This window comes from Aythya ferina (genome assembly GCF_964211825.1).
Source record: "Aythya ferina genome assembly, chromosome: 12".
NCBI classification, from domain to species: Eukaryota; Metazoa; Chordata; class Aves; order Anseriformes; family Anatidae; genus Aythya; species Aythya ferina.
Window position 1 is genome coordinate 13750731 of NC_140308.1, and position 12198 is coordinate 13762928.

The 12198-nt window shown below is 41.1% G+C and overlaps 1 long non-coding RNA gene across 1 annotated transcript in view; it reads right to left on the reverse strand.

The window, feature by feature from the left end:
• Positions 1-1389: 1389 nt before the first annotated feature.
• LOC311443439 overlaps positions 1390-12198 on the reverse strand; it is a 56376-nt gene continuing 45567 nt past the window's right edge. The window contains exons 4-6 of the long non-coding RNA XR_014697274.1: positions 7081-7237; positions 4244-4404; positions 1390-1512 (exon numbers count right to left, since the gene is read on the reverse strand). This is a non-coding gene — a long non-coding RNA (uncharacterized lncRNA). The remainder of the gene's footprint in view (positions 1513-4243; positions 4405-7080; positions 7238-12198) is intronic.

Below are 12198 nucleotides of genomic sequence, written 5' to 3' on the forward strand. Positions count from 1 at the left end.
TTGCTTCTGAAATAAAGTAGCTGTAAATTACAATGATGGAATGAATCCTGTGCTAACACTCCCCTCACCCCCAAGTCAACAAGAAAGATACAGGTTTTGGCCCTGTAACAAGATATAATATAGTCTCACAGCATAAACCAAGATAAGTTAGGATAAAACTGTCCTCATGAAACGCCAAGAGTTGTTCAGCACAGAACTATACAAGCTTTTATTTTTAACAGTACTCAAACATATGCCATTGTCACTTACCATATTGGCATTTTGATCAGTTTTCATTTAGAGAGTTTGTAGATTTGTTCTCCCCTGAGATCCTGAAGCATGTATGCTTCTTCCCATATTTGAAGTGCAGAAGTATGTTTTGAGATTAAGTACTTTCTTTTCAAGGAGGCAACAAAACAGAATAGGATACCAACAAACTCTTGGTGGCACAGCACACTGTGTTCTACCAGTGCCTGCACTAAACTCTGCTGCTCCTGCAGAAGGTGGAGAGGAAAGAGCACTATTATTACACAACTAATAAATACCAGCAGGCATTACATAGCAGAAATATTATCTGAGTTTAAACATTCACACGTTTAATATGATGCGCTTTGAGAAAAGGAGAAAACCCCTAGATAATACTGTCTCAGGAAGACAATAACAGTTACATTTACAATTAAAAAGCTACACACTGCAAAGAAGGTAAGAAAATTCCAGCAAAAAGTTAATATTTTTCTATTTTACATATCACACCCACTTTTCCCTACTACAAGACTGAGCTTACAGAAACCCTACAACATTCCGGTTCCAATATCAAAACTGGTCAGGTAACTGATACCAGTACTGTTTATGCAGCGTGATAAGACATCCTCTATTGATTTCAAAATATATATACCACAAGTTATTCCAAACATAACTAACTAGTTTATTACTGATATTAAAGCACTTATTAGAAAGTTCAAAGTACACTTTACATTACAGCATTTGTTATTAGCATTTTACTTTTCAAATGCTAGAAATGCTTGTCTTTGTATTGTTTGTAAATGCATAAAAACAATTAAACAGCAGTATTTTTACAAACAGGTGACTTAATCATGAAGCCCTAATTTCAGAGGGCTTGCTGGCATGTATATCAGTAGAATCTGTACCTGGAGAACCATTAAGTGTTTTTTTCAAAATGACCCCAAACCCAACTTAAGAGCCTGTCATAAGGCATTCTCAGTCCAACAGGCAGAAGTTGCTAATATTTCAAACTTCCAAATTTTACATCAGAATGATAACACCAACAAAATCAAAACCCTTTTCACAACAGCTGCTTAGCATTACTTTGAAGATTATTACCTCAAATGTTGCCACAGAAAGAAAGGTTTTGTCTCAACCTATAGAATTGCACAACATTTACTGCAGGAGGATTAGACGTTACTGTACCAAACACTGTTACCTAAGGCTTGATTTCAACTCCTGTGAGTTCCCTCTTTGGCAGCTCCACAGAAAATGGTTATGCATGCTAGATGCCCACCACGAGCCAGAGAACTGAAATAAAGAAAGATGAACACTCAGCAGAAGATTCAGATCCAAGTACGCTCTCACAAACATCACTAATATATATATTGCAGGTTAGTTTCAAGAATTATTTAACCCATATTTGATCTTGTACTGTAAACCTATCAGAAACAAAATCAAGAAATATTAAATTAATTTATTTTAAAATTAAGTCAGCACTGCAGTTAAAGTGAAGAAGCCTTGGCGTGGAGGGGAAGCAAGCTTAACATCGCCTTTGTGCTTGTTCAGCATATTAAATCTCATTGCACATGTCTGGACCCCCTTTGAACAATCTCAACACAACGACCATTACTATAGACTGCTTTCCACTGCCTGGTCCTAGGAAACTCAGAACGGGGCTGGAGGATAAACCATAAGCAGCACAAACAGCCCAGTTCCTTCTGCCCACCTTCCCTCCACTGCTTGCTCATCCTACCCACTCCCTGCCCCTCAGCTGTGCCAACACACTGTGTTGGTCAAATAGGATCAAAACACTTTTGAGAAAGAAAAACTTTTATAATGCCATAAAAACTGGCTTCTTCCTCAATCCAATCTGCTTTGCCTGCTAATCCACTTTGCCTTGTGGCTCCAATCACTGCATCAGTCATCATAGCACAAATTAGGTTCTCGCTCTGCTTTTTTATCTCCTGATTAATATTTCATTGCTTCCAATTTGATTAAGAATAGTAAAAGAGCAAGACAGCTCAAGGAAATCAATAGTTATATGGAAAAAACAGCCTTGAAGCTTTGTCTGAAGGCTCCTATGAGCAGACTTGACTCATTTCACCGCCACCAAATGATGGAGCAGGGCAGGCCAGGGAGCACAGCCAAGGTCAGCTGAGAGTCCAGACCACCGCGCAAGCTCATGGTGACGAGGAAGGTCCAAGGTTGAGAGAGGAATGTCCAGGGAGACAAAGAACTAAAGCACATCAGTACGACTACCCTAATACTGAAACTCATGTCTCTACATCAAAAATAAGCACATTCAGGAAAACAAGGCTCCTTTGCTCCTCTTGCTGCTTCCTGTATGGATAAGTAAGTGAATTCCATCTCTGTGGTTATTAGCCTGAATTGCTCATAAGCACTACTGTTCACTCTAAGCTTTCAGTAGTTATTATATACTTATATAATTATGTATATATGTATACAAAATAACTGGCATCTAACTTAGGCTCTCAGGCCCTAATTGAGGGGACAGTGAAATCAGCAGAGTCTTTTCACTCAGTTTGATAGTCTCATACCCCAATATACTAAACACAGCTAAAAGGAGAAAATGGAAGAAATTAGTAGGAATTATTAAAGGAATAACTACACCAGGGAATAGAGCATGCTGGAGGTGGCTTCAGGAACAACTTGTGATATTTAACATTTTATTCAGCCAAACCAAACTGATCTGCCTCCAGAACAGCTCTGGATCTAATGGAAAAATTTGGCTATGACAGTATGCATCAAGATCAGTTTATCTCATGTTCATCCCATGTCACTCAGAGACATTTTTCTTTTGCATGGAATAGGATCTCTGTTCGGTCCTTTCTGCTCTCCTGCCAGTGCTCTGACCAGTGTAATCTGTTATTTTTGGTTTAAAAAATAAAATAAAATAAAATAGAAATTGGACACTGGCAGGTCTGAAATATGGACTCAAGGTATAGGTGTCGTGGTTCCGCTCGAGTGGGCAGCCGAGCTCCACCACAGCCGCTCTCTCACTCCCCCTCCTCAAAGAGGAATGGGGAGAAAATATGTGAAAAGGGCTCAAGGATTGAGATAAGGACGAGAAAATCACGCAATAATTATTGTAACGGGCAAAACAGACTCGGCATAAGGAGATAGTAAGATTTATTGCCTACAACTAACAAGCGAGAGAAGTGAGAAAACAAAGGAAAAAAAAACCAAAAGCACCTTCCCCCCCCATCCACCCTCTTCCACCTCCTCCCCCCGAGCGGCGCAGGGGAACGGGGAATGGGGGTTATGGTCAGTCTACAGCACTTCTTCTCTGCCGCTCCTTCTCGGTCACTCTCGTCCCCTGTGCTGTGGGGTCCCACCCACGGGATGCAGTCCTTGATGAACTGATCCGGCGTGGGCTTCCCACAGGCAGCAGCTCTTCCAGAACTGCTCCAGATATGGGTCCGTACCACGGGGTCCATCCCTCAGGAGAAAACTGCTCCAACCTGGCTCCCCTACGGGCAGCAGCTTCTGCCAGATCACCTGCTCCTGCGTGGGCTCCTCTCCACGGGCTACAGGTCCGGCCCGGAATCTGCTCCGGCAGGGGTCTTCCACAGGCGGCAGCCTCCATCAGTGCAGGGCCACCTGCTCCACCGTGGTCTCCTCCACGGGCTGCAGCGTGGAACCCTGCTCCACCGTGGTACTCCATGGGCTGCAGGGGGACATCCTGCTTCACCATGGTCCTCACCACAGGCCGCAGGGGACTTCTGCTCCGGCGCCTGGAGCACCTCTCCCCCTCCTTCTACACTGACCTTGGTGCAAGGCTGTTCTCTCATTCCCTTGACTCTCCCGGCTGCTGTGTGGCGCAGCATTTTTTCCCTGTCTTAAATATGCTCTCACAGAGGCGCAAAACAACATCGCTTATTGGCTCGGATCTGGAAAACAATGGGGCCCTTACCAAACATGGGGCAGCTTCTAGATCTTTCTCACAGAAACCACCCCTATGGCTCCATGCTACCAAAACCTTGCCACGTAAACCCACTACAACAGGTAGAAGAGTTACCTGAATCACAGAAGCTAGATCCCATTTACTGTAAGCAGCAGGTTAGCATTGACTACTTCATCACACCACACTCATAAGAGATAAGCAGAAACTGGCCTCTTGTTGCAGAACATTTGATCTTTCTCTGGGCAAGAGGAGAATGACTTTAGTTGTGTAGCTTCCTGTAATAAAACATAGAAAATGAAGTTCCCACAAGTTTCTCATTGATGTGTCCTTTAGGCAAAGCAGTTGCAGAGAGCACCTGACAAGGCTACCAAACACTAACCTCTCAATCATTCTCAAGAGAGAAAAAATGAGAGAAAACGCCTCAAGCCTCTTGTGAGAATGAACTGTTCCCTATCACTTTGGCTGACCCTGTGCACCACTTCTGGCATGATGAATTCCTATGGCTCCGTTATGCCACTGGTGCCTTGAATAATCTCCCTTTTTCAGTAGCAATATGCAGGGTGTGCAAGTTAGTGGTGGTAGCAGCAGTGCCATGGGGTGCACAGCTTGGAGTCCCAGAGCAAAATCTTCCCACAGGCATTGACTCTGAGACCCAATCATTTCAGAATGTCCCAGATTCATTTCTGTACTTTCTGGGACTTTTCTTTTGCTCTTCTGAACCTTTAAATAGGGGGTAAATCCAAGGGACAATTTTAACTCTTTGTGAAGACACACAGTGTAACACTGGTTGGCAATTCTCTGCTCTCAACGAGAATACTCCTCCACCTCCATCAGAATGCCCTCAGGAGGGCCAAGACACTTGCTTGCCTTTGAAAGGGAAATGGAAGAGCATACAGAAGTCCATATTCCTAGAGAGACCAAAAACTTTATTAATTTGTATTTACAGGAGATAGAAGAAGTTCATTAATCAACACTTAAACACTCACTTCATCTCATTAGAGAGAAAAGGAAAAAAGTTTCACTCTGTCATTTATATTCCAGTGTAAGTGTTACAGGCAGAAAAGGCTTCAAGAGATATCTTATTTCCACTGGATTCTTCAACCATGATTCATATGACAGTACTGCTGCCAGGCACATGTTTTAATAAAAATGGAAAACAAGTTAGCCTGAGAATAGCTGTGTCTGTTCTGGGTTCAAATAAGCTTAAGTGACTTTTCTTCAAAGGGTAGCTTTAAAATGATCTCTGCCTTTTGTTTAGGGAAAATCAGTAACCAGCTTCTTAAACTTCTAGTCTACTAACTTGAACACTGTATTATATGGAGATGTATTTGTACCTGCCAGTGACTGGTGAAATCACAAATATTTGATATAGAAGAGTTTTAAACCTTCATTCTTCATGAGACAGTCCCTTTAAAGAAGATGCAAAGATATTTGGAAACATAAAAGCCATTAGGTGAAAAAGCTGTTTTCCCACATCACGCAAACATTTAAATAACTAACTGAAATTCCTATCTCTGCTCAGATTGGCTCCTCTTTCTTTCTCCATCCTCCTCTTAGCAAATATCCATTTATTTAGGAATTGCATTTACTGTCCAATAAATATTTACTGTACTGGAAGCTAAAATACTCCCAGATTAGTGTGCTGAGCTAAATAACAGTCAATGTCCTTATTGTTTTCAAAGATCAGTGTCCAAATACAAGTACTTCAGAATCAAGTTGAAGACCTACTAATAACAATGTGGATGAAGGAAATGTGGAGAAAAAAGCTTCCTGCAGAAATTTAGATAATGAAAAAGGTAACTCAAGTCTGTCTATCCAAGCCAGTGTTAGATACCTGGAGGCAAGTGATTGGGGGAAAAAGGGGAAAAATAAAACAAAAAAACAGTTTTCATGTTCCAAGGCATTCCAAAACCATTCATCCTTGGAACAGTCCAAATAACAAATCCCCCTTGTACAAAATTTTTCTGGCATCCTGGTCCAGATCTGCTTCTGCTCTCTCAGCTCCGACTGACAGCTCTTTCATGACTTACATTCTTCTAGCCCCTCACATTGCTAAACATCTGACTTCCATTTACAAAAGCAAAATTTTTGTGATTTTTTCTACCTGCTGGAATGCATCAGGACATTGAGAACACCAAGAGACCCTAATTGCCGTCATCAACTTCATCTGGAGCCTCCACCCCACATCACCCCACTGGCCCAGGAACTGCATTTAAGCTCCAGGCCTTGTTGCTGGTCTTTGTCTGAACTGTGCTTGTTTTAGTGCCTTACTGGCTCTGTCTCAACCTCAGACCTACCACCTTGCTTATGGCTTGTCTGATGATCACCAGACCTGCTCTGTGAACCTCGTTCAGATGCTGCAGGACTGTCACCTTTGTTGGTGAGGACACTTCTCCTGCCTTCTTACCTTCCCTTGCAGAACAGCTCACTCTTATTCCTCTGTGATAGCAAGCTGGTGAATAAATGATATGCAACATAAGTTGTTACAAAGGGGCTGAGGGGAAAAATAATGGAGGTCTCCCAAAGGAAAGGGAGCTGAGGAAAAGATGTAACCACAGATTTCTCTGTGTAACTTGAACAATGAGAACAGAAAGAACCTACCCAGGTTCCAGGTACCAATTTGCTTGTTGGTGGAACTAAAGCCAGATGTGGAGTCCTTCAGCGGGCTCTGCTCTATGCAATCACAATTCCAGCTATCCAAGACATACCTGCTGCTAGACTATGAGAGAAAGCAGTTGCTTAATAAAACACCTGAATCTGAACAGCAGAGTTTCTCGATCCATTAGGCAACTGTTATTTTACTATGGTTCTGTGTTACTCAGTTTAGCCCTCTTTTCCACTAATGCACAATGTAAATTTTAAAGTGCTTTTCTAATGTCACTGCATTTACTTATCTGTAATAGGTCAGGACACACTGTTAGTTCCATATGTATGTGTAAAATGTCACTTACAAACATGAAAGATGCAATCTTTCACTGTATGTATTGTTCTTTAACTGCCATCCTTTTAAGCAGTCTCCAAAAATCACCTTCCAGCACGTAGGCTTTATCACCAGAATTTGATTGCTTTCTGCAAGCCAGAACATAAAGGATATAAAGGGATGTTGTCCTGTAAAAAAAAAAAATAAAATAAATCCTTCTAATTTATAACTTAGGCATGTAGGAACTTGCAGACAACAGGTAAACTAAAAAAACCCTGTCCAAAGTAGCTTAAATAAGGCTATCCATAGACGTACTTTGCTACTAGTGCTTACAGCTCACAACATGAACGTAGCATGTTAAATACACGTGACCTTAACCACAATGCCAGTGCAGACTTTTTCCCATCCAATACGATATGCACAGGATACCACAAAGACTGCAATATAGGCTGGTTTCAAAGCAAAACACCACGAGCTCCCAACAGCAATAAAAAGGTCATTTCTGTGCTAAATAACATCAGTGAGTTGAGTAGTCCCAGTATGCTTACTGCGGATTGAAAAATAACGTAATGATGTATCAAACTTCACCCCAAGACTTCTCTACCACAATTTCTTATGGTTTCTAAAAGTTGTTTTCAGATCCTGCCCAGAGCCTACCCAGAAACCAGAAGAGGAATCAAACAGTGATTCATTCCCAGTTCCAAGAACCATCCCACATACTGTTCCTAGGTAATGAATATAGAGAAAATTGTACAGTCCATAGAAAATAGGAGAAACTGAACACTGTGACCCACACAATGGTTGAAGGAATTAAGATTGCTCATTCCAGAAAGGAAGGCGTTGAAGCATGATAATGAACTTAAAAACATAAAAGGCTGCTGCAGAGCTCTGCGCAGTGCAGACAAGGCAGGATGTGGTGCTGTAGAATTACCATAATGATCTAAGTGAGACGAGTCAACACAGCAGGCTAGGAAGACCTAAAAGAAATACCCTTCCATAAATGTCTGAATTGGTAAGAGTTATCTTGGGAGGGTAAAGGAAGAAAATCTTTCAGGCTGGGAAAACTCAATGACAAGATGAATCTTAGTAACAGCTTAGCTATTGTATTCATTCTGCAACAAGAATTAGAAACTGAGAACCTAGAGACATGTCTAAACGTAAAGGCAGTTCTGTGACAAGCAGAACAGAAAGATCTCCACAGGGATGTGGATAAAATGCCTTGCAGAAGTAGGGAGAACATTGAGCCCTGGTTTTACTGTGAAGGTGGTTGAGCAGTGGAACAGAACAGGTTGTGCAGAGAAGTTGTGGAGTCTCCCTCCTTGGATAGGTTTAAAACCTAACCAGACACAGCTCAGAGCAACCTTCTCTAGCTGACCATGCTTTAAGGGAGGAAGAAAGGGGGAATGGACTAGATGCTCTCCAGAGGTCCCTTTCCACCTCAACTATACTTCTAATTAACACTGAATTGAACACAATATTAAATTATCCACAAGTAAATTTCAGCCAGGCTCTCATCTGGATAGAAGACAGAAATAAAAAAAAAAGTAGACTTTTATTCCCTAAGAAATGGTGGTAGATAATTTTGTACAGGAATCATAGCAAAAAATGCAGCAGAAAATAGAGGCATTTGGGCCTCCCACGTACACACCACTGGAGAGAACTTGTTCTTGGAAGAACTTCTGAAGATGCACCATGGAGAATGATCAGGAGGGTGGACAACCAGAAAGTCACTGGAGTCAAAGGAGCTGGAGGTTTCCAAACAGTGTCAGCATGGTCAGGGATCTTGAGGATGAAGTACCACTCTTGACCAAGAGTTCATTGCAAACTTTGGCAGGAACAACTATCAACTGAAAAAATAGCTCACATTTTTTGCCTTACTTAAGCAGTGACTAAAATATTAAAACAATGCTTTATTTATTAGAAAAAAAATAAATAAAAATCACTGATCTTTTGTAACTCAAATTATTTCTACATGCAAGTTTTTGGGTAAAGTTTCTGAAAGCACATAAGTCACTTGGATGCTTTCCCAAAGCTCATCTCTCCATTGCATGTATCGTCAGTACTGCAGACAGCTGAACACTTAATCTCATCCAGACATTCCTGGCTAATAGAAACCATGATTGTGGCACTTCTCAGGTGCAATTCACTTGAAAACACTGGCAGGTTTTTGCGCGTTTTTCCATTGCTGACTAAATCTTGCTCTGTTACTGCTGCTCTCCAGCCTGTGTTATTAATGGTGTGCTGTCTTTCATAACTCACATAAGTTATATAAAGGATTCCACAGCTCTTGCCTGATAGCATCAGGTGGGAATTTATCCAAGGTGCTTAGTTTCTTAAATAATTAGGAACAGAACAGACTATAATGGAACAATATAAAGGACTTTAATGCCAGGGAAGAGTGCCAAAACCCCTCTGTGCTTTTAACATGAGCACGAAGAGTGCTCATGTTAAGATTTTCTCAGACAGTTTGGTTTTATTTATTAACTGCAGGATTTTTTTTCTCATGCCAACACTGACGTGTGATCATAATATGCAAAAATCTACAATCTAAAATCTGGTAAAGTTCCAGGAAAAGAGTTGTACAAGCTCTGTGTTTAAAAGTTCTTATTGATGGAACCAATATTCAGTCCATCTTTAAAAATGTTCAGCTAGCACTGAATTCAGCAGGGTCTGGAATGACTGGAGTTTACCCTCAGTATCCATTGGAGAACCACAGCCAGTATAGACAGATGTTTGCTAAAGCATTGCTTTTATATTTTTCTGCACTTTTGCTTGTATCTCATCTTGATAAATAGATTGCACTGGCTTTTCAGAGAGCCTGAGGGCTCACGACACCAAACAGAGCTGAAAGCAGTTACCTACAAAGAAAAGAGTGAGGTTGTGACTTGCTTTGAAATGAAGAGCTAAGGATGTAAGAATCCAGAAGTCCCTGTTGCAAAATATGGCCTAAAAATCTGAAGTAGCAATTAATCTAATCAGTCACGTGAAGGTTGTCTTGCTTGGTGGGCTGAGCATGGGGTGCCAAGAGTAGTTGAATTCAGAGTAGCTGAATCTCAGAAGAGATTGGTCTCGCAATGTACCTCCCAAATTTGGGGCAGGCAATTAATTCTACAGCCCTCCTAAGGCAAATGAGGTTAAGGACACATGTACTGGGTTGGAGCCAGAGTGCTCAGCACTATCTAAATCAAACCCAGAAATGTATTTCAATAGTAACCTGGCTCAGTTGTGATTGGAGATAACCTCTGCATAAAAATGGATTTGGGCCCTGCTAGCTGTTTGGGAGGTGAAATGCTTCTCTAGACAACACCCCATCTGTTTTAGAGAGGCTCCACCACTTGTGTCTTGCAGCCCAAATTCTGGTTTTAAATCCTTTTTGCATTGTTCTCTAGGAACAAAGGAGGGTAACAAAACTCTTCTATTTGCACCTGTGCTCTGCTTTTGGCAGGTTTTTTCAGGTCACTGGAGTCTTGCCCTGCCTTCCACCCCGCCCTCTCTCCTAGGTCTATGCATCCTGACTGACCTAAGTGCAGTCTTTAACATTTTAAAAATTATAATCACTGGGTCCCTATTCTTTTCCTTTGCTTATCCCTTGATCACTGTTCTTACAGGATTATGCCTGGGAACAGAGAGATCTGGTTCTGTGTTTTCATTATTGTTCCTTTTAATGGATAAAGGCCATTCATTGCACTTTTCTATTGAGGAAGATCACGACAATTCCAAAAGCCTTCTAAAACCATGATTAAACTGATAAATAACCTTGATAATACTCCAAAATTACTGAAGCACAAAGGGTTCACTTTTTTAGGACAGAATAAAAATACTGATTTACAGCGTTGAATCTAAAGTTACTAATGAATCCTTCTGTTTAATTTTTTTTCTGTTTAAAAAAAAAGTCCAGACAAAAAGCCACGTTTCTTCATTGTTCAATAATTTGCACTGGGTGAAATTATTTGTTATCTTGACAAGCATCCTGAAAAACTTTCAGATATTGAGTCAACATCGCCAGATCTGACTTCCCATTTGGGGCTTGCTCTATCCCACCTCACTTCAGAAAGGTGCTGAGATATTGCAGCGATCTGTAAGGTGATCAATGGGGTGAAATGGATAAGTACCCTTAAAAGGCCTAATACGTAGGGAGTAACTGAACTGTGAATTTATGGCACCTGAGCTCTTTGCTATTAATGTATTATTTAATATATAGTGTGTACAAAGAGAAGAAGGGCTTTTTTGCATTATTCATTTACAATATGCAAATTTCATAGCCAGAATTATTTGATTTGAAAGGCAAGACATTGTGCGCATAGTTTTTCCCTTATTAATATTTTTCAAAATGCTCAAAAGGGTATCACTAATTTGTCCTGAACATTCTTTACATGTCCCATTTACTACTGCTGCTGCTGTGCATTTTTAAATAGGATAGAGCAAAAAATTTGTATGTGAAAAGAACCCTCTCGCCTGAAACCCTAGAATACTGTTGCTCTTCCAGATTATATTTGCTGTTTTGCACAAAGTGTAGCTTTCTATATAGAACATGTAGTTTGGCTATACCTGAAAATGCTGATGTTAAACCTAAAATGATTCAAGCACCTGTGATAAGATGAATTTCCATCAAATCCAAGAAAGGTCTGCCTGAGATCTGCCTACGTTCCTCATCCAGTACTCCAGATCTGGGTCTCTTTCCCTCTTAGCAGCTCTCACCAGCATCATTTTTAACCCTCTGAAGCATACACCTTCCTGACAGACTTCTAGGCTTCTCCAAAACGGACCTGTCAGCTGGACTGTCCCCAACATTATGACCTGAAGTGCTCCAGGATCAGGCACCAGGTATGTGCATGACTCCCTTAGCGCCTTAGCAGATGAAGCAGCCCCATGCTGTGCAGGGCAGTTATAGGCACATCCCCAGGGCACATCTGAGGATCTCCAGCATGGAACTGGGAGCCTGAGCTTTTTGGGTTCCCTGTTTTCAATGAAACACACAAACCTGGGCTGACTTCTCTGTAAAATCAATTTTTGTCAACTCTCTAGGTGTTGAGTGAAAGACATGATGTGAAAATAGCTCCCTGAATCTCTGTGAGTTTCCCATGAAACTGTCAAGACAGTTTTTCTAAGATTCTGCAGCTGTTTGGAGTACAAGCTGTGTGTATATAGC